This window comes from Equus caballus, chromosome 16 (genome assembly GCF_041296265.1).
Source record: "Equus caballus isolate H_3958 breed thoroughbred chromosome 16, TB-T2T, whole genome shotgun sequence".
Taxonomy (NCBI): Eukaryota; Metazoa; Chordata; class Mammalia; order Perissodactyla; family Equidae; genus Equus; species Equus caballus.
Window position 1 is genome coordinate 31,784,280 of NC_091699.1, and position 22,198 is coordinate 31,806,477.

General features: G+C 44.9%; 1 protein-coding gene across 2 annotated transcripts in view; it reads left to right on the plus strand.

Moving 5' to 3' along the window:
- Nucleotides 1–644: 644 nt before the first annotated feature.
- Nucleotides 645–22,198, plus strand: part of FRMD4B (FERM domain containing 4B) — a 308,178-nt gene continuing 286,624 nt past the window's right edge. Inside the window, exon 1 of one of the 2 annotated variants that reach the window (XM_070238641.1) lies at nucleotides 645–923. The gene's annotated coding sequence lies outside the window, so the exon portion shown is untranslated. Of the gene's footprint in view, nucleotides 1,236–22,198 lie in introns of both variants that reach the window. The other variant, XM_023620093.2, reaches the window with a different exon arrangement.

The window sequence follows — 22,198 nt, forward strand, 5'->3', positions numbered from 1 at the left end:
TGAATGGTCCTCCTTTCTTCTCCTGTTTGCTATACTACACTCAGCATCAGATCAAGTTGGAATTTCTGCCCTGCCACTTATTGGCTGTTTCGAGTTAACTTCTGGAGTTTCTTCATCTTGTAAAGAAAACACAATAAAACACTCCTGAATCTCAGAACTGTGCTGGAGGATAAATGCCTGAATGGGACAGGCTCTTCCTCTCCTTTCTCTCTTCTCTCTCATTCTTTCTCTCTTTCTTTCTCTCTCACTATCTTTCCTTCCTTCCTTCCTCTCTCTCTCTCTCTCTCTGTCTCTCTCTCTCTCTCTCTGTCTGTCTGTCTGTCTCTCTCTCTCTCTCGCGTTCAAGTGCAGACACACCAGGTTTGCAGAATCTCAGATCAAGTCGTTAGCCAGACCCATTCCCATCCCTGGTCAGATTCCGTGCCTCCCGCAGCTGCTGGTGCCTCATTCCCTTTATTCTAAGGGCAGTCGGGTCTTGGGATGCTTGAAGCCTGGGAGGCGGAATCAAGTCCCTCCCAGCGCTTTTCTGAGTCGGAGGGAGAGATGGAGAGGCGCGGGCACTGGACCCCCTCCCTTTCCCCCACTCCTGGCAGGGCCTGCAGCGCCAGCCGCTCCGCGCCCCTTGGCACCGGCGCCTTTTCTCTGTCGGGGAAGGCGAGCCCAGCCCGCAGTCGCGCGGCGGGGGCCGAGGGAGCCCCCTCCTTTCCTCCCGCTCCCCCTCCCCTTCCTCCCCTCCCGATACAATGACTGGGCCGGAACAGCGCATCAGCCGAGTCTCATTGGCAGCGGCCGCCCCAGCCCCCGGAGAGGCGGCGGGCGGGGGCAGCTGGGGAGAGAGGAGCCCAGAGCGGGGCTGACAGCGAGAGGAGGCAGGCAGGACGGAAGGACGGAAGGACGCGAGGAAGGCGGCCCGGGGCACAACTGTAAGTGTGGATCAAAGCGAGGACGCGCGACGAGCGGCGGCGGGGGCGACGAGCGGCCCTGGGCAGGGGGATGCGGCGGGCGCTGGCTGCCCAGCGCGCCGGGGAGTCGGGCTGCGCGGCTCACGTGCTGAGCAGGAACCCCAGCAGAGAGGAGAACGAAGAGGAAGGCAACCGCCGGGAAAGGCGCTGCGCTGAACGGAGTTGCAGGGCTGGCGCAGAGCCGGGTCCCCACGTCCCGCGCAGTGAGCAGCCGAGACAATAAAGTAGCGGTCGACGACCCCCGAGCGCCCGAGGGAGGAGACAGCAGAGCAGGTAGGTGGGCGGCTGCCCTGGGTGTCTCCAGCACGCTACGGGGGCGCGACGGCGAGACGCGGCCAGAGCGGGCGCTCCTTTGCGCCCCGGGCGCAGCGCGCACGTCTGGGGACCCCCAGTGGAGGTGCGGGTCCCGGGCGCTCCTGCGAGCAGGAAACCACGCCCCACGGCTCCGGCGCTGCCTGCAGCCTCCGCTGGAGTCCCTCCGGCTCTTGGCGCGTCGCTTTGGTCGCTTTGGTGGTGTGGAGGTAGGAAGTTTGGCGGTTTCGAGGCGTTGGCGCTGGTGGGGTTTGCAAAAATGCCGCCAAGGGACCATGTGCGCTGGTGCCGCGCGTTCGTGGGAGGTGGGGAGAAATGCTGATGAATCCCAGATCCGGCTGCCCAGAGACACTTTCAAAAAGCAGGGAACGGAGTGGGGGAAATTTCTTGCGTTAGCTGAGGATACTATGGGTTGGGTTTGGATGCCCTTTTTTAAATAGGTGTGTCAGAGCCTCGCTGCTCCTCTGTGGGAGAAGCTGTGTGCGTGTGCATTGCTCCCTGTCTATTTCCTGGAGTATTTCACTTTTCATTTTCATCTGGGGAAGGAAAAACAAAGGTGATATTTTGAGAAATGCCATTCGGTCTGGACTAGACGATAAAGTCTTCCTTTGCATTGAATGTCCTTTGCTCTGAACGATACTATTGAGCAGTGCCTGGGCTCGTTCACAAAAGGGGTGAGAGCTTGCGTTAAGTCTTCCCCGGGGCTGGGAAAGCAGCCGCAGGAGGAGGTCTCTCGCTCTCCTTTGTGTGGCCGCTTCCTTCCAGATGTGAGAGGGTTGGGCTGGGCGCTCCTGGGTGGGGTAATAATTATCCTGAACATTCCTGCGATCTGCTAGGACTTGTAAACATACCAGAGCTAACTCTTCTGAACTTTGCGAACCGACTTGGTCTGCTTCTTGGTACCCAGACAGCTGCTTCTGGAAGGTGGCCCCTACGGGAAGAAAGACCCCAGAGTGCTGACAGCAGCAGTCTTTCCGGAAAGCTGGTTGATCCTTCAAGGTTAGCTAGTGTTTGCCCCAGAAACTTACCAACCAATTTGGAGGACGTGTACAAGATTTTGGCTCAATCCCTGACATGCTGTTTCCTGTCCTAGAGAGAATGGATCTGTGGGACTTCCACATCAGATGTCTAGAGGGCCTTACTTAACCTCATCAGGTTGCGCTTTCATCCGCCATACACAGACCGTTAAGAATGAGGTTGAGAGCGCTTGCTGTGTGTCAGACACCCCACTAGCCACTTTTTGGGCATCCCCAGCAGTCCATAGAGTGGTAAACTGAGTCCTAGGGGGAGGTTAAGTAACTCGCCGTAAGTCACACCGCCAATCTGGGGTTTATGCGAGGTCTGATTACAGACACTGGGCTCAACCAAGACAGTGCCTGTAAAAGGGATGTGCTCTGGTGGCATTGATGATGATGAAGGAAATAATAAGAACAAACAATAACTACCTTATATATTTTTTCATAAGATTAAATAAGATGATGTTTAAAAGAGTAACTGACGCAAAGTAAACACTCAGTATATATTTTGATCTCTAAATTAAATGTCACAAATGAGGTGCTGGGTATATTGATGATTCTATAATTCTTTCTTCTTTTTTGTATATCTCAAAATTTTGTAATAAAAAGTAAAGTGCACGCACATGCATCTTTTGAACAGTGCTTACGTTTCCTAAAAGAAGGCCAGAAGAATTCAGGCAGTTCCAAGGACATGAACAGGAGAAATTTATCTCGTCTTTATGACGCCTGCAAGTATTAACCAAATACTTTATTTGCTTAAATTCAGTAATGCAGGTGGAATGTATTTGAACAATATGATGATGGGAAATGAAGATATCTATCTAAAGTACTATTATAGTGAGGTGTGGTTTTCATCCTCTCTGGAAAAGTTCTCAGGAGTCACTTCTGGGTGTGAAAGTGATTGTCTTAAACTTCACTCTGTTTTAAAATGAATAAATGTTCATCTTAGTGGCGGAAAAGTTCATGGGCTTCCTAAACAGGCAGCAACTGCGCTTGAGCCTAAAAATCTAGAAAAGTGTGGGAGGAGTTCATTCTCCAGCCCTCCCAGAGGGGAAAAGCAGCTAAACTTTTCTCAGTATTGTTTACTGTCCCTGGCCTCTATTTCCAGCAAGGCTTAGAATCCTAGTTCTCCTTTTGATTCCACAGATTTAATCAAGACTCTGCAGTGCTTTCGAGCAGACAAAAAGGAAGTTTTGGCTAACTGACAATACAAATAAGGTACATGGAAAACAGTTAAAAATACCCTGACTGTCCTATCCAGCCCGCAGTAATTGTCTGAAATTTCAGGAACTCTTCATAGTTATTACACACATAAGTAAAGGCTTGAGGCTTATACTGCTAGTGATCTCTCTCTCTCTCTCTTCCTCTCCATCCTTCTGCTCTCTCTCCCTCCCTCCCTTCTCCTTTTCTCCCTCCCTCTCTCCCTCCACTCTTCTCTCCCTCCCTCTTTCCCCATCTCTCCTCCTCCCTCCCTCTAGATCTGCCCAGAGATCTGATCTTATCAGGAAGGCACTATTTTTACATACTCAGCGACTGCTGAGATTCACTGAAATTACTATCTTCAGCCTATATATAAATAAATCATGTAATTCAGCTCATCAGCAGGACTTAGGTGTCTCTCTCCTTACTTAGGTATCTCTCCTCTCTCTTTTTAGATGTGGTTTTTATTTTGTTTTAGAAGGCGCTTTTTTGGGGGGGGGGTAATTCGTTTATTTCTAGGTCATTAAGATTTTTTTCTCGTCTTCTGGTAAATGTGTGCCATGGGCAGTCAGAGAGAAATGGTAAGATGGCAATTTTCTGTTGCTAGATGCTTGATGAAGGGGCCCAACCTTCTATTTTCCTCAATAACCTGATTCACTGAAATTTTTATGTCATTTCTTATCTCCTTCTTCCTGGTGAAATCAATTTTTAACCTAATCTCATAAGACAGTGTTTTTCAAAATAAAGGTCATGAAATCAGTTTAGTGGGTCGCAACCAGTATTTTTTTTTTCAGTATAACAGGACAGAAAATAGCAGCATTATCATTTCTTATTAAGGATTCTGTAATTTCATGAAACTTTGAGTCAGCTCTTTATCTGGGACTGTGTACACATCCTGGGATGCAGTTTAAAATGTAATTCTTACTGTGAGTCGCTGCCAGAAATGTTTGAAAGCCACTTCCACAGGGTGTATTTTTATAATTGATAAACACTCGATTTAAATATAATTAGGATATGTGCATATATACATATGTAAATTTTTTTCATATATACAGGTTCAAGTTACATAGATAGGACTGGTGTCAAGAGCATCTTGCTCAGGGCTGAACAATGACTTCAGGATCCGATTTCTTTCTCTTCATCTTCCGCTCTGCCTTCCTCTTCCTCCCTCTGTGTATTGGGTTCCTTGTTGGGCGGCAAGAAGACTCTAGTAGTTGCCAGTTTACACAAGTCCAGGTTCAAGTCCAGGAAAAAAGAATAAACCCCCTTCCCCAGTTGTTGAACAAAAAGTCTCAAAACCAGTTCTGACTGGCCTGATTGAGTTGGCTGGAGGAAGCCCTGTGCCGAATGACTTCTGCAGAGGTCAAGGGCTTTGCCCCAGTGGTGAGTTCCGCCCAGACCACGTGGACTGTGTATACCAGAGGGCTGGGCCTCCAGATGAGTTCAGTTGCTGGTCGAAGGGGAAATGGATGTTGAGGAAGTCGAATAAATATTCACCACAATGCACAAGTGCCTATCTCAGTGAAGGCTCATTTCTGTTCTCTTTGATGCCCAATAATGGAGGACGAGTGGAATTATATTCGGGCAAATAGCTTATCAATGTGATGTCTCATGTCTGTAAGGAAAGCCTTAGCTGTCACTTTTAACATGGTCAATATCAGGACTTATGAGATCAAAATGAAGAGCAAGTCAAATTGATAGGGCTTGCTCAACTTTCCAATGACGTTAAGGGGAAAAAGGCAGATAGATTGATTGAAAACCCGCTACCGACCCTAGACCTCTTACAAGGGGTGATGGTGAACCTTTTTGCATTTATGTGCAAATCTTGGAAGGCATTTATTTTAATCAATGTGTTGTGCTAATGTGGTGAAAATAGTTATTTAAATGGTGTCTTCCAACACATTATCTGAAGAATACACCTCCTGAAGGCCTGCTGCTAATAAATTCTCTCCTTGCAACTCTTCAGCCTTGAGGTGTTTATCTCGGTCTGTGTTATTTTGCCTCTGAGAATGTGCTGCTTTTAATTGTCCTCTGTCACTTCATGTACAATTATCCAGTGGGAAAGGGGGTCCTAATTGTGTGTGGCTGTGAGGGTAGCGTTTACTCACAGCAGAGGTTCCCTAGGAGAGCCACCATGCTGGCTGGCTCAGGTCAATCCCCATCAATGTCCATGCCTCGAGTTTGGATGATAAATTATATGGTCACCCCTCCTGTAAAGGATATTTTAGGGGGCAGTGATTAAGGGTCTTTTTAACAGATTAAATTACAAAGAATTCTTTTTACCAGGCATGACTAAATGATAATGTTTAAGGATGCCCACTCATGTGGTAAAAGTGTAAAGGAAAGCAAGAAAATGACTACCAAAAAGGTCAGCCAGGGGTGATTTTGTCTCCCAGGGGACGCTTGTCAATGTCCAGAGAAATTGTTGTTTGTTACCACTTGGAGAAGTAGTGCTACTGGCATCCAGTGAGTGGAGGCCAGGGATGCTGGTAAACATCCTACAATGCACAGAACAGCCCCCACGGCAAAGAAGGATCAGGCCCCAAATATCGATAGTGCCAAGGGTGAGAAACCCTGGGACAGTGGTTCATCTGAAGAGGGGGTAGGAAAAGTGTTTAGGAGCTTCTGGGGCGACACAGTATTAGCTACATGGCTGTTAACTTGGAGATAATTATTGAGCTGTGTACTTTATTGTGTTCAACTTTTTAATGTATGTTATGCTTTAAAAAGCATTTAAATAAAATCCTCACCATAACCGAAGGATGGAACTCCTGATGCCTAGTAGTGTCTTGTTCAGATGTGAAGGTTCAATCAATAATAGTAGAACTCATGGTAACGAGCAGCCCACATTCACCAAGTGCTCACTTGTGCTGTGAATTACTCTGCCAAGGTCACATAATATTTGTTGAGTTGGTAAAGTCTGCATGTTGACTAGTATTTTCCAGAAGGGCAGAATGGGTCCTGGTTATGATCACTGACTATGGAGTCAGATGACCTGACCTCAGATCCAACTTTACCACGTACTCTGTGTGTGACTTTGAACCCTTTTTGTGCCTCAGTTTCCTCATCAATAAAATGGGGAGAATAAGAGTTCTGCTTCATCAGATTATTCTGAGGATTAAATGGCAGAATGCAAAGGGTTTCATATAGTGCCTGCTACATAGTAAACACTCCATGAATCTTAGCTATTATTGTTTGTACTTTGTGGAAACTAGGAAAAAAATAATAGCTATATTATTTGTTGAACACTGATTATGTACCAGATTTTAATCTAAGCATTTTTCAGTTATCATTTTCTTTATTCTTCTAAATCCTGTGATATGAGGGTTATTTTCATTTATTGGTATTATTACCCCTATTTTACAGATAGGGAGAACTGAGACAATGAAATTAGCAAGTAATGGAGCCTTAATTTTAACCCCAAGTCATTCTGACTCCAGAGCCTCTGCTCTCGTTTATTATGTCGTATTGTTAGACTTGGAAGGGAAACTTGAGGTCATCTAACCCACTAAATGAGCCCCTAAGAGGCGATGTGACGTGGTAAGTTATTAAGGGATGGTGCAGGGCCAGAAACCAGGTTGTCTGCCTCCCACCAGCATCTATGTTTTGAGGACAAATGCATCCACCCCACAGGGCAGCGGTGCTGGGTGGGAGGAGGCACAGAGCAGGAGCACTGGCTCAGGAGCAGGGGAGATGTCTTCTAACCCAGCTACGAGAAGTCTAGCTCTGTGTTTACTGAAGTGGGGCAGGTGAACTCCCGGTGGTACATGAGTTAATTTTAGGTGATAAATGGAGAATCATTTTATTGTGATGGTTATTTATTTATTTTAATGTGTACCAAAAATGTATGTTTACTTAGACTTTCAAATCTTCCTGAAGAATACATTCTTTTCTGCCTTGCCAAATAAACAATTAACAGACTGGATATTACTGCTTAGGATGAGGCGAAGAAAGACATAGTATTCATGTTCATTTAAAAATCCATATTAGGTAAAACATAGTAGGGGAGGTATTGAAAAATGGGTAAACCTATGAGGGGAAGATGTGAATGGCTGAAGTCTGGGAAATACTGGATTGTATTGAGCAATGTTTCTTGAACTCTGTGTGTTTGAATCACTCGGGGATCAGAGGCTGATTCAGTAGCTTCTGGGGCGGAGCCTGAGAGTCTGTTTCTAACAAGCTCCCAGGTGATGCCCATGATGCTGGTCTGTTGACCACACTTTGCCTAGCAAGGGATCAGAAAACCTAGAAGATTCTTGGACATGTGCTGAGGGCTGTGGAGGATGCACAAAATGTAAGGTAATCCTCTGTCTGCCAGAAGCATCACCTAATTGGGGAGAGAAGATGTGAATGAACATGGGAGGGGAACTCCTCCATCCGGAGAAAGTGCAGTGGTCGGCCCTGGGGCTGCCGTAGTGGGATGGGAGAGGGGGCGGGTGGGGTGAGATTTCATTTGGGCCTGAAAGATTTGTAACAGCAGCCGGAGAGTTCCAGGATACGCTTGATGAGCAGGAAAAAGGGCACAAGTAGTAGGGAAGATTAAAAACAAAAATGCCTGCAAAGAAACTCAAAAAATGCCTACATGTGCAAAGTGGAGATTTCAGCAACAATATGATCAACACAGAGAATCAGTCTGGAACATTTGGTTAGAATAACCTCCCTCTTCAAAGAACAAGCCCCATTGCCTGGTATTAATAGTCTGGATTTATGGAGTCTCTATAAGTGCCAGGCTCTTGCCAAGTGCTTTCCATACAGTATTTCCTTCTGCCTCCAGAATGGCCTACAATAACCCACACTTTACAAAGGGGGATACTGAGACTTGGAGAGGCTATGTGAAAAATCACACAGCTAGTGACAGACCTGGAATTCACACTCAGAGCCTAGTCTGTGCTCTTCCACACCACTCTGCAAGGGACCCTGCCCTTTGTCATCCGTGACAGTCGCAGCCTGAGAGGTTTAGCTTTCTCTCCAGAGAGCATACCTCACAGCAGCTTCTAATGGCCCATCTTGTTTCAGGTGAGGCCATTACCCCCTAAAACAGATCCTGAGCTAAGATCCAAAGTTGTCAAGTAGTTTGTCCTTCATCACTATTTATAAAAGATGATATTCCTTTCTGCCTTGCTAAATAAACTTATAACAGACAAGTTTTCGGCATTGTGACCTTACATAAAAAATAAGTTCAAAACTGTCCCGCATCTCCCCAAATAAGCACTAACTGTTTTGTCGCAATGATGAAGTGCTTTCCTTTGGAAATCACCAAGTGACCTCGACAGACAGTTATTGGAAATAATTATGCCTGCGGCACAGCATGGGGTCCATCACTGCCCCTCCTGATTCTAAAGGTCTTTCTGGAATACCAGCATCCATCTTCCAGCTGGTGCTTATACCAGCCGACAGCATCCGTAGGGGACCCAGCAACGGATGCGGCCTGAGGATTGTTTTCAGGCTTCTCTTGTTGCACCTGACTGAGTCCATCCCATCAATTCAGTCATTGCAAAAGAGCAGGAGTACCATCTGTGTCCTGACCCAGGCGCAAAGCTCACAGAGCCAGCTCCGGTGGTGGTTCATCCAAGTTGAATACTCTGGAAGGGTTCTACCAGATAAAGTAAGAGCTGAGGAGAGAGAGGTGGAGAATCAGGAAGGCTGGTTTCTAATCCCATCTCAGCAGCAGACTGACCTGAGCCATGTTAATTAGCCCTCTGGGTTGTCGAGTGGGTGGTGACATTTGAGGTCCCTTCCCGCTCTGAACCTTTCTCTGTGCTGTGAACCACCAGAAGTCTGCTCCCTGAACTTTATCTGCACCTGTTGCACTATTCTCACTTTAACTTTTTTTAGAAAGGTCTCAGATAAATAAATGCTTTTAAAACGGCTTCCTTATCAGTAGTGTCGGTGGAACATTTCAGTAAAATTATTTGCCGTGCAGTAAAAATGATATTTGGTGTAACTTGTCATATCAAGTAACCCTTCAGTATTTAGACGAACCTCGAAACATTAGGATAGTGTGGGGTTTTTTGATAAAGCGGGAAAGATAAGGGTATTTGAGGTCATCACAAATGGACTGATTGCATCCATTTAGGTGTACCAGTTGAAATGCAGGATCCTCATTAAGTAATGAAAACCATGTGCCCCTGGGACAAGAGAGCCCTATCCCAGAGGGGCCATAAGACTTAAATTGAGGACATATCATGGTAATTTGCTCCAACTGTGTTAAATTAATTCAATTTGTATTTTGAAGAGAAAAAAGAAGCGTTCTATTTTATGTACCTCCATGTTCCCAGTCTAGCTGTACTTTCACTGCCTAAAAGAATGGGGTGTCCAGTTTACTAGAGGTCAAAAGTTTGATTCAAACAAATTAAGACATCGTTTTTTGCAATGATTCAGCTGCTTGAAACAGTTCGAATCAGGGGTGGTTCTCATTGTCCTTTCTAGCGCTGAGCTGAATGACACTTGGGAAAGCATTCTGCAAGACTGTCATTGATCCTTTTTAGATCTCAGAGAAAAGCTGTGAAAATGATAAAGATGAAACATATTTAAAAATTGACAGTTTGTCAGCAAGTGTTCATGTTATTCGATAGATACTTTCGCTATATAATAAGAGGGGGAAATTGTCTTCTTTCAGAGTATACAATGCAAACGTTTTTTCCACTCCTTATGCAGTTTCATGTATACAGCATTGTCAAGGAATAAAAAATTTGTTTCACTGAAGTGATTTTTCCAGGTGATTAAAGCTTACCTCTGCCTACTCACATTATTTTTTGCTTGAACTGTCTTTGATGAAAACATGGCACACGCTGCCTTACTTTTTTACAGGGAGTGTATAAATATGGGTAGATCTTTCCTTGACTTGGGGTCCTCATAATAAACATCACTTTTTGTTCCTCGCCATCATCCTGTTACTCTTTGACAGCTGAATTGTGCGAAGCTGAGGGCTTCTGTACAAATAATCACAGATTTTTATTCTTTTGTAGTTACCATTACTCTTTTTTTTTTAACTTTTCTTTTTCTTCTCCCCAAACCCCCTAGTACATAGTTGTATACTGTAGTTGTAGGTCCTTCTGGTTCTGCTATGTGGGACGCCGCCACAGCATGGCTTGATGAGTGGTGCTAGGTCTGTGCCACGGATGCAAACCAGCAAAACCCTGGGCCACCAAAGTGGAGCACATGAACTCAACCACTCCACCATGGGGCCGGCCCCCTACCGTTATTCTTAATAATAGGGCTCCTCTGAGTAGTTAACAAATCTCAGGCAGGTGTTAAGAACTTCATCTACATTATAATCTTTGCTAATCTGCCCAACCCCCACCCCCAAGAGATGAGATTATTCATCCTATTTTACAGGTGAGAAAATTGAGATTTAAGAACTCAGTCACAAGTGGTAGAGCTGGGATTCAAACCTGGGTCTCTAAGAAGGTGCCTGTTGATAGCTACTCCAAGATTTGCCTCTTCTTGCTCTGTTTCTCCTTTCTGCATATTTCTGTCTATCCCCTTGCTTTAAAAACCTTCACTCAGATAAGGGTCCAAGATTAAGCCTGTGCCTCTTTTACGAAGCATGTTTTGGTATCTTTTTCCTTACATGTGGTTCTGAGGGTTTTTTTTTTTTTGCTGATTCCTAGGTTGCCAGACATCTTCTGCACAGCTGCAGTTTCTGGAAGTCTAACCTGTGAATTCATCACTGTATATGCTAGGGCTTTGGGGGGATTATAGGATTTTCTGTGTTATGATTAAGCAGCAGCATCTAGAAACCTGCAGTCAGAAGAATGCATAGCAAGTCTATAATGCAGGGGTCAGCAAACTTTCTGTGAAGGGCCAGCTTCTAAATATACTAGGCTTTGCGGGCCATATGGTCTGTGTTGCAGCTGCTCAGTTCTGTCTTTGTAGGGCAAGAGCAGCCACAGAGAGTACATAAAATAATGGATAAGGCTGTATTCCAGTAAAACTTTATTTACCAAAACAAGCAACGGGCAGGAATTGCCCACGGGCCTGTAGTTTGCCAACTCCTGTTATAATGGTAAAAAAGCACCACTTTTTTTAGTATTTAAAAAGCCTAACTAGGTAGTTCGTTCCACGGCAGTGCAGAATAGTAGTTAGACCTGTGGCCTCTGGAGACAACTGCCTGGATTTGTCTCCTGGCTCTGCCACTAACTACTCTAACTTGGGTAAGTATCTCACCTCTTGTGTCTCAGTTTTCTGTCATTGAGATTGGGAAATAATAGTCCTTACCGTATTGAGTTGTTTTGAGAATTAAAGGAACTATTTGTAAAGTATTTAGAAGGGTGCCCAGGATGAAATAAGCGCTGTGTAACTTTTTGTGAAGTTAAGAATTGTCATGAATCCAATTTCCAGTGAGACAAAATATTGCAATGTGTTGATGGAAAGCACGACGACTCCCTTTGCTCTGGGGTGGCATGGAGGGAGCAAGAAGGCCCCTGCCTGTTATGGATGGACGTGCAGTAGTGCAGAGGTTTGCTAGTGAAGGCAGCACAGTGGGTTAGAAAGGCCCTGACCTGGGAGTTATGGGGAACTGGGTTTAACAGCTCAGACAGCCTATAGCTTGCAGTGTGCTCTTAAGCGAGTCACTTCCCTCTAGGGCCTTGGCTTCCTCAAAATTAGGGGGTTCACCGTGGTTAGTGGATGCAAACTGGTTGTTTGCAGGCTGAATTCTGCCTACAGAGAGCTCAGTTTGCCCCTAGATATTTTAAAATATTTGAATTAATCATTAGCAAGTATGAATCAGGAGATTCCATACAAATTCTGGACTCGTGGTTTCTGTTAAAAATTCAGAAGCTCTAACAACACTGGCTGCACTGCCGCATGGTCAAAGTTGACTACCCCTGAGCAATGGCGGCCCATGGGCTCTGTCACTTATTGACGGGTGCCCAGCCTGTGTCCTTGCTTTTGCCACTCCAGTGCAGACGAGCTTGACTTCCCTCTGCCAGCATCTGCCTTCATTTGTCTGAGGACTTTCTCTCACTGTGGAAGTGGTGGGTTGGAAGTGCTGGGGAATTAACACTCACCCTTCCAATGATGAAGGGTTTAGCATATAGACGCCGGAGCTCCCTTGCCCAGCTGGTGGGATAACTAAGGTGTATATTCTGCACCATTTTCGAGAGTTTCCCCATGGAGTTAAACTCCAGTCACACACGGTGATAGTTGACTTAATAGGACACTCTTTTTTTGGTGGCCTTTACTTTCTTGTCTCATTTCCTGCTTTCCTACTAGTGTTCCCTGGGATGGCCTCTCAGAAAATGCCTTACACTTGAATCCTTGTCCGAGGTTGGCTTCTGGAGGAAATCAGATTAAGAAAACCATAGTCCCTACCACGGAAGCCAAATTTGAATTGCCCTTGTTTTTCATCATGCTTGGGGAGTTTTTTCTTGGGTAGAGAAATAGTTGTCCATCCCATGCCTAAAAGAGGGAAGATAAAGGACTGCATGGGCTGTGGGTTTCTAGAAGAATGGGAGTATTTTCCTTCTGAAAGGAGAGAATAGGTGGAAAGCTTTTGTGCAGTTCACCTTCTTTGCTTATTGAAGTGTTGTCCATATAGGTGGCTGAATTGATGATTCCTCAGTACAAGAGCCTTACGGATTCTTAAAGCGGGGACTCTTTTAGGGGGTTATTTTGTGAGAAGCAATCAAAATCCCTCCAGTGCGATTGATGGATTGTTTTAACCTGCCTGAGGAGATTTGAGAATCCAATTTGCTTTCTAATAGCGTGACCAACCATCCTGGTTTGCCCAGGGCTGAGAAATTTCCTGGGAGGAAGGACTCTTAGTACTAAATCTGGGAAAGTCCAGGGCGAACTGGGGTGAACTGGTCATCCTGCTCTAGCTGCCGGTGGCACATAGGACCTTTCAAATTCCAACCCCTGAGAGATCACGTCCTCCCAATATATATGTATTTCAAAATAAAATTATACTTTTAAAATCACCCCAAACTTAAATGCATGCTGAAATACATAGCTTCTTTCTTGATTTCTAATTACAAAAGGCTGAGTAAGTTTAATAGTGTGACTTCAGTTTTCCTTTTAGTCTGTGCTTCTGTTTTGCTGCTGTTTGCACTTGGCTGGCTGTGGGCTAACACAACACTGTTAGTTAAGGGAATGAAGTTGGAAATGTTCAGTCCCTCTTCCCTTTCGTGGCCTCCACTCAGTCAGTGGAGCAGGGGCTCTGCAAGGTTGCACCCCACATTTGAAGCTCTGGGTGCTCTCCTCAAAGATGAGCAGGGAAACTAGAAAGGATGCCTTACCTCTGTTCAAGGATAAAACCCTTAAATGTGCATTTGCTCTGCCCTGGGTTACCTGTCATTTTTCTTCTCCTGGGTGTTACTCTATTTTTAGTGACATTGCATTTTAATGAGATATGAACTTGTGAAAGCTTTGCACCCAAATTAGAAGAGTGTGTCACAGCTGGATGAGGGAGACAGAGAGCCATGCCTCAGGACTGAGAACATAAATAGCAAAGGGTGTGAATGACGCCAGAATGTGGGGATCTCTGAGAATCAGAAAGCAGATGTGTCTACACAGCACAATGTGAAAGTAAGATCTGGGAATTTGAAGTTTAAAATGATTTTGTGTATCAAACCAGGCAATTTAGATCCTGGAGTAAATATGTGGGGCTCAATAGAAAAGTTATAAGTAGATTTGGAACCAGAAAGATATTTGTGTTTGAATCCAAGATCTGTCACTTAACGTTTATAACCTTGTACAGGTCAGGAAACCTTCCTGAGCCTCAGTTTCCTCATTCGTAAAATGGAGATGATAAGGAATGGGGTGGGGGGCCCCCAAAAAGTGTGCTGTCAATCCAGCTACCACAGTGGGCTGGTAGAGTTTCATCCCACTTGGGAGACCTGGGAACCAGCATAAGCTGACCACTCCGGATTGGTAGCTGGCAGGTTTAACAAGCAAGGGTAGCCGCAAGAAGTAGATTTCTGCGCCCACTTGCCAGAATCTTAAAAGTTTATATAGAGGCCCTAAGGGGGTTCAGTCACACATCGAGTCCAGATAGTCTCAACAGCACATTGCTCTCTCATGGCTGCATCCTTGAAATGGCTCCTAGTGTGGAGATGGTGGGCAGAACATACATTCCCAGGACAGGGAGAGGGGTAAGGAGTCTCCGATTGCCTGGGTCCAGCTTGCTGGTCAACTGGCAGTCACGTCCTCTCAATGACCTGCCCCACACCAGGGAATTGCAGAGCATCAAGGTGGAAGGGGTTTGGGTCTGTCTACCTCTGTGTGGAGCAGAGCTGTACTACCAGCCCCTACTCCCTGCCAGACCACCCTCTGCTTGGACTTGGACTTGGACTCAAGACAGAACTAATCTAAACCACTCTTACTTGGTCTCTGTTAAAACCAAGAACCTATAGACTAACTCATATGAAGTTTAGCCTGTGGCTTAGCCTCAGCCAGTTGGGAGTTACTGGAAGGATCATGGGAGTTGGAGCCAGCAAGACCTGGGTTTAATCCTAGCTCTGCCACTTGCTAACTGGATGATGTTGAACAAGAAACGAGTCTAAACCTCTTCTGAAACTGTGGCATGTGTAACCATAGTTAATGCTCTGAAGCAGGCGTCTGGGGGTAAAATGCCCAGCACAATGCTTGGCACATAGTCAGTAATCAGTGAAAGATGGCTATTTATGTTGTTCAAATCATTATTTAGTCATTCACAATGCTGAGCTGTTACTGACCAAATCGCACCAACTTATACCAACTGGCTCTGAGGCCTGGAATTAGTTTTGCTAATTTCTGAATGGTGTGGGTGATCCATAGTAAGTTAGCAGGTTGGCAGAAACCATGTGTTTCCCTCAGACCACTGTAAGTGGCAAGCGTTTACTTATCTCAAGTAAAGGATATAGTCCAATTAGTGGGGCAAAGGATATGTCTGATGATACAGTAGACAGGCTCCCTGGGGTGTTGCCTTCTGATCCCTCACAATGGTCCACCCTGGGTAGGGGTGTGAGGCTGGGAGACCTAGCTAGTGAGGGGAGAACTGAATATCTTCATAAGCAGCACTTTTCCCTTGCTAACTTGGGAAGCCACATCTTTACCATCACTGCCAACTACTATTGGTCTACCTGATACCCACTTCCTCCATTCTTAGTAACAGAACCCCAATTTTGTTTGAGGTAGTAGTGTGCTTTGCCAAAAGACTACATGAGCTGATTCACACTTTTTAAAAAAATCACATGGAATATTTACTAGGTGGGGAATGTTGAATAAAAGCAGCAGGTTACCTAGGAAGTTGTGCCCATGCTTCAGGCAAGTGCTCATGGTGGCTTGAACTGGGCAAAACATGCTTTGAGCAAACCAATTAAGATAGAGAGATACAGATGGAGGGAGGAGGACAGGACTCCTGGGGCCAAAGAAACCAACATAAAGACTGATGGAAGAGGCTGCCAGGAAGTTCATTGTGTCATGAAGCCCACTCAGGGTCTCCTTAGAGGCAGAAATCAAAGTACCTTCCTCAGCAACAGGGCCTGGCCAGACCCCAAGAGTGGGTGAGCATCTGCTATGTGAGAGGGTGGAGCAGCCGCCGCTGGGTCCCGCTCACTGCCCGTGAGAGGATTAGGTAGTGGGTATGGAAAGGGGCTGGCCTTCCCACACAACCAGCAGCAACTGCATCTAAGTCATCACTCTCAAGCTTCACTCCGAGAAACTTAAGCGGAACTGGAAGTGCTGGTAAAATACGTGCTCACTCCAGATGGAACTAAGGGTATTCTCATGGGAATAACTAGAGCAAAGTAAAAAAGTGAGAGTGCTAAGGGCCTGAACAAGCTTCATTTACATTCCAGGTAAGACCAAGTCTAATATTTTCCTGTCTTTAATTCTTCCCTTTCGTCATTATTGCGGGTTGTCTGTCTTAGCTTGAGCTTCCTCCTATAGCAGAGCTGGAGACAAGGGGTGGGGTGCCCGTGGTTTATTTTGGGAACAAATCCCAAGGAGCAGGAGTGGGATTGTGTAAACAGGGAAGAAGGATGCAGATCACTACCGGTGAGCACCTGGACCTCAATCCCACTGGGGACTCTCTGAGACGCCATAGAAAATGTACCTTAGAATTTTCTACCTATGGGAAGGAAAAGGGGAGTATTTTCCATGGACTCTTGTCCCCTTCTTGGTCAAGGGTGCTTCATGGGTGTCAGCTCCCTCACACTTCCAGCTTTGCTCATGACTCACACTCTGTGGCTCCTGGCAGGCATTCCCCGCCAGGCCCCAGGGCAGAAAGCCCAAAGCTTGTTCCCTGTAGACTTGTTTGTTAAATACTCTTTTAAAATGCTGGGGTTTGACTCTAGAAATGTTGGAGAAGCCAGCCAGAGAGAAAAATGGTCTAGTTAGCGAAAATAGAAGATGGCAGCCAAAGAGCCAGATAGATCCCTGAGGCATGAGGCGGGATAGAAGGTTGCCTGTGGGAAGAGGTAAGAGGAAACTGTTGTTCAACAGAGGGTTTCCTGATTGTTGGCCAGTGTGCTCTCTCTCTCTCTCACTGTCTCTTTCTCTCACACACACACATACACACACTACACTAGCCAAATTGAAAGACTTTGGATCCCCAAATACGCCAGACTCTCTTGACTTAGGTCCTTTGCACAGCCTCTCCTCTCGGCCCCTCCCAGCCATAAACACATACCCACTTTGCTTGGCTAATCCTCACTCATCTCTGAAGACCCACATCTCACTTTATCTATTGGCTTTCCTTAATGCCCCAAATTTGGCAGTGTGCACTGTCTTAATTAGAGCTTTTTGATTCTAAGAGCCAGACCTCTGCCAAAGAGGTTTAAGTTAAAAACAAACCAATGGATGTAGGGTAGTGTTTCTCAGAATGTAATCCACAGACTGCTTACATCAGGATCACCAGAGTGCTTGTTGTAAGTACCCATCCCTGCACCGGGCTCATACCTGCTCTACCAGGAGTCTGAGGAACTGGTGTAGAAATAAGCAGCCCACGTGATTCTTCTGCTCATTCATATTTGGGAACCACTGCTCCAGGAGACTCTCCCAGTGCTCTTTGCAGAGAGAACATACGGCCAGAGGAACCAGAACCTTGTCAGGCATCTCCCTAGATCTGCAGGAGCTTGGTCTCTAGTTTCCCCGCTGGTCTTCTTAGTTACCCTCCGTTGCTTACACACAGCTCCCTCAGTCCTCATCTCTATAGCTCCCACGGCTACTTGGCTCAGCTGCAGAATCCCATCGCAAACACCTGGATTGATCCAGCTTGGGTCTGGGGTCACCTTGCTCCAGCCAGCCATGGCCCAGGGGATGAAAAAGTAGATGGCTCCTGTTGTCACTTTCTCTGCCATGACTGTGGACCAGGTAGTTTTTTAAGAAAAAGAACAGCAGTTGAGAGAAATTGTTATTTCTAGTACAATGTCCTATTGGGTTTCTCCTATTTACTATATAATAATTGGCAGTATACTTTTCAGTATCCACCATTAGACTGGGAGAAATTTCAGGACAAGACCACCATCTTTTCTACCTTATATTCCCAGAACTTACCAGACTAGTTGTCACCAAGAAGGGCTCAATAAATAGTTACTGACAAGATATGTCAAGGCAAATGTGCAGGAGCACAGGATTCCATTATTTTCTAAAAGTTTTAAATCAATTTTATTAAGGCGTCATTTACATATAATAAAATACACCCATTTTAAGTGGACAATTGATGAGTTTGACGAATGTATGCCCCAGTGTAACCAAGTGCCAATCAAGGTATAGAATATTTTCATCACCCCAAAAATCTCTTCTTGCAAGGGGCCATTTTTTAATTCTTCTCAATTTGCTTAAGAAAAGGGTAGTCCAGAGATCAGATTCTGGTGGTGGTTCTCAAAGTGTGGTCTCTAAACCAGCAGCATCAGCACCTCCTGGGAACTTGTTAGAAATGCAAATTTTGGGGCCTCACCCCTGACCTACAAAACCAGAAACTCTAGGAGTGGAGCCCAACAGTCTGTATTTTAAGGAGCCTTTCAGGTGATGTTGACAAATGCTTAAGTACAAAAACCACTGCACTAGGTCAGCTGGGGTTTCTTAAACATGGCGGCTGGAGTGGAGCCAGATGGATGATCAAGGCACTTGAGAGCCTGAACTGGAATCAAAATGAGGCACAAATATGGCCTGAGCTGATAAAGTTTTTCCTGAGCAAAGGCTAGGTGGGACCCGCAGGATGGATTTGAAAGCACAAGGTTGGAGTCAGGAAGACTGGCTCTTTTTACAGCAAGGCATCTGCATTGTCACTGCAAACGTATAGGAGCACATTACTCCTTCACCTGGGGCCTTTGCTAGTTTTGGACTCCTTATGCAATGAGGCCTTCGAAAGGACATTATCTTATGATGAGCTTTGATGGCTGGCCAGTTTTCCTCCCCTGTGGAAACATTCAGGTCATATATCTGATCTTAGTGCTACTTTCATTTAAAATTTTTTTCCCTCTATTCAAGTCTTTCTTAGCTTTTATGATGTTCATTTTTAAAATTTATGTGTGTGACTTGGTGCTCTTTTTCCACAAGGTTGCTGGGCTGAACAAATCAACCTGACGTAGGGTAGTAGCAGGGCAAGTCATCACAGAGGAAAAGTGGAACGAAAGGAGGGTGTTGTACATACCACGTGCTACCTGAAAAAACAAGAAATAATGCACTTACAAATTCTAACTTCAGGAATGGTGCTGGTTGATGTACAGACTTGGTTGATCCATAGATTTTTGAGGGAGGGAGAGGATGGAAGTATGTGAGTGCTTCAGAGAGACATATGAGCAGAGCAAATAGATGTTAAGAAAGGTTATTTAAAACTTGGAAATAAAGGAAAAAGATTCCTGTGTGTCTTTTCAACACCATACTAGAACACTGTTCAGTCAGGCCTGCCCAGGGGTATTCCAGCTCTCCAGGGAAAGGTAACTTTGACTCATGATTAACTATTGATTAGAGCTCATGATTCTGTAAAGTTAAATGTTAATTTGTAGGAAACTAAGATCCAAATGCATTCTGTCTAGTAGAGATTATATTAGTTTCCCTTTGCTGCTGTTAAGAAATTACAACAAATTTAGTGCCTTAACACAACACAAATTTGTCATCTCATAATTCCGGACGCCAGTAGTCCTAAATGGGTCTCATTGGGCTAAAGTAAAGAGGTTGATAGGGCTCCATTGCTTTTGGAGTTTCTGGAGAAGAATCCATTCCCTTGTGTTTTTCAGCTTCTAGAAGCTGCCTACATTCCTTGGTTCTTGGCCCCTCTCTCCATCTTCAAAGCTAGCAATGTAGCATCTTCCAATCTCTCTGACTCTGATGCTCTCACCTTCCTCTTTCTCTTGTAAGGACCTTTCTGATGACATTGGCCCACCTGGATAATCCAGGATAATCTCTCTATCACAAGATCCAAAATTTAATCCCATCTGCAAAGACCCTTTTGCCATGTAAGGTAACATAGTGACAGGTTTCAGGGAGTAGGACATGGATATCTTTAGGGGGCCGTTATTCTGCTTACAACAAAGATGCAAATGATTTCATTCATGAGAGAAGTTAACTCTAAAAGTTATGGTTTAATGCACTGTATGGCATTAACCAGTTTTGTACCTAATTTAGCAATCCACATTGAATATAAATAATATGTATATATGTATATGTTTGTATATTTGTGTGTATATATGTATAGTGTGTACATATGTATGTGTATACATATGTGTTGTATATACATATGTGCAGGAAGAAGGCAAGAGGGTCAGGGTCAGACATCTATACATTTGTGTGTATGCACCAGTTTCTTGTATTTTCCTTTGAACTATCTTTGTTATCCTTCTGGTTTCCTCATTAATTAAATGAATCTTTTGATTCATGTTCTCTATATATTTGTAAGGAAATTATGTTTTTAATATTTTGAAGATTATACTTGACCACAATGATGGGGTATGTCAAAGGCACACAGGAGTCAACAGAAAGAACTCCCAAGGGCCAAAGATGGAATAATTTGAGCAAGAAAATAAATAAAGTAGAATTGGATTATCACCTGAAGTATAAAATTGCCGTGAGTCAGTGATGTAACCAACATGACTGAATGCGGCATCCCTCACTTGCATCCTCCCCTCGGCAACAACAATTTGAAATCCATCCACAGACAAAAGTGCCTTTGAGAGAGCTGTGGGATACAGCACCATACACCAAGGGACCCGAGAGGAGTCTGCCCACTCATAATTTGGGCAATAGGCAGACAGATCTTGGTCCCAACTGTAGACCCTGCAGTAGCCCATGAATAGACTCCAGTCCCTCTTAGCTGTGGTCCAGGAGCCCCTGGAGAACACTGTTTTCGACAATCACCTACAGATAAGAGAGCGTTTGTGGAAGTCCAAGTTTCCATTGGAGAAGTTGTAGCACACCGTTGGGGCAAAAAAATGTAATCATGGATGCATTGGAAAGGATCAGAGGAACAGTTTGACTTTACCTGCATCACCACTCCCCTGGGCAGCACAGGTCAGTGCCAAGCAAAACCTCAGCCTGTGATTTCTCCCTCAGGGGAAGTGCCAGTGAGCACCTAGCTTCCCCAGCTCTCTGGGTTGTTGCCAAAGAGGACCATTTCTCTCTCTTCCCATCCAGTGCACTCAGTCATGAGGTGCATGACTTGGGGGTGGGAAGAGGATGGGGGAGTATCAGATAGGACTCTCAGAGGGTGTTAAAGGGATGCAGAGCCTACTAATGTGTCACAGACTCCATAAAGAAATCCACCCCTGAGCCACTGGTGACACTTCACCCACAGATCCCCCTAACTGTCCCATGGACACCCACCTACAGCACTCTGCACACCTCATCTACATCCCTCCACCCCCACCCCTCCGCCACTGTGGCTGGCTTTCCTGTTCACTCCCAACAGTGAGGAGAGTGAGCTTTGGTAGATAACTAGTGAGTATGCTCAGAAAGCTGGCCTGAATCTGTGAGCCTGAGAGACTACAAATTTGAGCTTTAGCTCTGTCCTTGGGAAAGCAAAAGGGAAGCTATCAGCACTTGGCCTGGAGCAGTCCCGGATCAAGAGAAGGCACACAAGCTTAAGAATTCTGCCATGACAGAGAGCAAGAAGTGTGGAACAGGCATATCCATAGAAGGTTTGAGAAAGCCTCAGAATCCCTAGCAGGATTGATGGAAGATATTTCTCTCTCAAAGTCAGTTAGTAAAGACTGGAGGAGGTGACTGATCCTAGAGATGTGAAGACAGCAACACAAAACTTCAGGGAATGTGAAAAATCAAGGAAAGATGACACTATCAAGGGTTCACAATAATCTTTCAGTAAACAACCCCAAAGACATGGAGATCTGCAGTTTACCCAATAATAATTCAAAATAACTGTTTTAAGGAAGCTCAACGAGCTATAAGAAAACACCAAAAGGCAATTTAACAAAATCAGGAAAACTACACATGAACAAAATGAGAAGTTTAACAAAGAGATAGAAATCATAAAAAAGAACTAAATAGAAATTCTGGAACTGAAGATTGCAATTAATGACATGAAAAATACAGTACAGAGCATCAAGAGCAGAATGCATCAAGCCAAAAAAGAATCTGTTAGTTAGAAGATAGGAACTTTGAAGTTATCCAGCCTGGGGACAACAGAAAAAAAAAATTCAAAGAATGAGAAAAGCCTACAGGATCTATGGGATGCCAACAAAATAAATAATTTGCAAATTATTGGAGCTCCAAAAGGAGAAGAGAAGGGGGCAGAAAGCTTATTTAAAGAAATAATGGCTGCGA